The sequence below is a fragment of the Atta colombica genome, unplaced genomic scaffold, assembly GCF_001594045.1.
Source record: "Atta colombica isolate Treedump-2 unplaced genomic scaffold, Acol1.0 scaffold111, whole genome shotgun sequence".
Taxonomy (NCBI): Eukaryota; Metazoa; Arthropoda; class Insecta; order Hymenoptera; family Formicidae; genus Atta; species Atta colombica.
The window spans coordinates 291,284-294,208 of NW_017259197.1; the positions used below are offsets into that span (position 1 = coordinate 291,284).

The window sequence follows — 2,925 nt, forward strand, 5'->3', positions numbered from 1 at the left end:
AGAAAGAAACTAATTAAATTGGATTCGATATTTGTGCATGTTAACTTTAACTAAATAGCACTTATTTGAAGTTGAGATGATATAATTACTTTAATCAGAAAATCTTTATGTTTTTTTTTTGGCTTTGTAAATAGGTTCTAATTAAAATTTTAGACTGTAGTTGATATTTAGGAGCGTGTAGAAATAAAAAAATTTTTCTTTTCAAAAATCTAGTAGACAATGAGATGGAATAAATTGAAAAAAAGGTATGAAGGGGTTGAAAATAGAAAAATATAAAAGAAAGTAAAAAAAGTAATTCAACTAATAAATTATTTCATCTTTTATAGAAAAAAAGAAAGAAAAAAGATAGATATAATCATTATTTGAGCGATCTCTACGAATTACATCGGTTTGTTATGCTAAAAAAAGATCGAATTATTTATTTGAATACTTTTCAATAAAAAGCAGAGCTCACTTACTTTTTTACTTTCACTTTCAATCTTTATATCTTTTTTTCCAGACATCTTATCTTATTGTTGACTAGAGTTTCGGTATAATTCTTTTAACTAAATCGGTATAATTTTTTTAACCCTAATCAATAAAAATTTTAATTAGAGTTGCGAATTTCAAACAAAGAAGCGCGTAGAGACATCTCGTGAAACTTACTCAGTTAAATCTACTATTATTTAAAAAAATTATCAACAATATTATATATTAAATAAATATCTGATATTCCATATTCTATATACGATCGGTTCGTCGCTATACCGATGCGTAGCGATGAAATACGTAACATCGTGATCAAATAGCAACTCTATGTGTTCATTCAGATTAAAAGGTACAGCGAAGAGGAAAAGTGACCGTACCCAAAACGACGGACACGCATACGCGACGATATGTATACACTGTGCGACGCGATTCATTCGGTGGCGACAATCCGATAAGGCAGCTTTTAAAGTCCTTCAAAAAGCAATACATCGCACCGCTGTCGACCCGATGAAGGGCGAGACAGAGAGGGTGCACTCAATAAATGTTCTGCCAGATCCTACTCGCACGTGACTCCGTTATCTAACGATCTTAAATACTTGGCTCGCGCGTGTCGATCATCCCTGATCATCGCATTAGTTCTCACAAATAATCCTGCCTGAGAATCATATCTTACTTTACAATCCTCGCAGTACGATGAAACATATCCGGTATTTTTTTTAACTTCTATTTGTTTTCATAAACATTTTTGACACTAAAACAAAAATATCTTATTCTTAGTTCAATTTTAATAAATTTTTTAATAAATTTAAAGTTTTTAATTTAAAACTTAGTTACCAGAACTCATTGACGCAACTCATGGACGAATGTGAAATAAGGATAAACCAGTTGGCGCAAATTTAAAAACGTATAACGCACACGCGATCGCACGTGACTTACCCTTCGTACCTGATCACAATATTTTCGACTATGTGATATGACAAAACGAGAAAAGTCATCGAAAATAGCGTGGCGTAAAACTGCGATGAGCACAACGACAGTTTCCAAGATCTCTGGGGAGTACAACACCGCGTTACAGACAGGCTACGCGAACGCCGGTGTTATGGGGTTGTCAAAGCACCGACAGGATGACATCTCTATTATCACGTACCGACCATAAAGCAGGACAGGCACGAGATAGGGGAAATGAAAGAGCAAGAGAGAGATTATATGAGAGTGACAGAGAGAATTGAACGAGAAGAAGAGAGAGATTCCACGCGGAACGCGTGCCACCGAGATAACGGATCTCTCGATGATAATCTTCCTTGGTGTCGCGTAGGACCACATATGGCCGAACCCCATGACTGTTAAACAGATCTCCGCGTTCACAGTTAAGAACGTGTTCCGCACGTTATACGAATTTGTCATCGGACTAATGTCAATCTGTTCGTCTCATGTCTCTAATAAGTAAAAAAAATTTGCCATTTTTCTGCTTTTCTGAATAAACAAATCAGTTGTAACTGACATAAAATAACAATTATTACACATATATTAACAGCACAAACTCGATTATGAAAAAGGAATTTAACAAATATGATCTATTTAACTTATGAATAATGATATATATAATGTTAATGAAATATAAAAATTTTTTAATATACATTTTATACGCATTTTAATATTTTGATGATAAATTATAAAGAAAAATTTCTCCTTTGTCAATGTTTTTTTTTTCTTCAAATAATGATACCGTTGTCTCTTTTATCCTTATTCTTAAAGTTACGTTTTAATGAACTGACGCGTCGCGTCAATGACGTATTCACAGGAGATTACAGTGAAATAGAATAGGATCAGACCAAACACATTCGTTTGGGTTCTCGAGTGGTTTGAATGGCAGCCACTCGAGAGGGACCGAATGAGAGAAGCTTGAAAGCTCACCATCGTGGCTTCCGGTCAGCCAGCACATAATTTCGTTACTTTGCACAAAATTGGATTAAGGGGTTCGTTAAGGGCGCATTAAAGCACGTTAACGTGTTGCACGATGACCCTGAACCCCGAATTACATTGTATCGCTCGGTGAAATTTCAATAGGCGACCACCGGCAACCCTGCTGCGTGTTCCGGATATGCTACAAGTTTCTCTGCGTTTCACTATTTTTCTATAACCGTTTTCCTTAGATTCGTCATCGCGTATCCGTCCAACTGCATTTGTCGTAACAACTGAATTTATTCTGAACAAAATATTATTATAACATAAGCTATTAATGATTCATTAATTATTTTATTTAAATTTCATTTTTTTCTATAAAAAGATATTAATTGTAATAGATAATTTAGAACCCAAATGATTATTAAAAAATACTAAAATATGTATTTGACATTAAAACCAAAATTTCCACGATAAAGTGAATAAGAATATCTCTGAATAAAATATTACAAAATAAATATATAATTAATTCTGTATTATACATTATTTAATATT

At 33.4% G+C, this 2,925-nt stretch overlaps 1 protein-coding gene across 1 annotated transcript in view; it reads right to left on the reverse strand.

Moving 5' to 3' along the window:
• Positions 1-2,925, reverse strand: part of LOC108693908 (proton-coupled amino acid transporter-like protein CG1139) — an 18,629-nt gene that overhangs the window by 15,296 nt on the left and 408 nt on the right. The gene's annotated exons all lie outside the window — the stretch shown is intronic.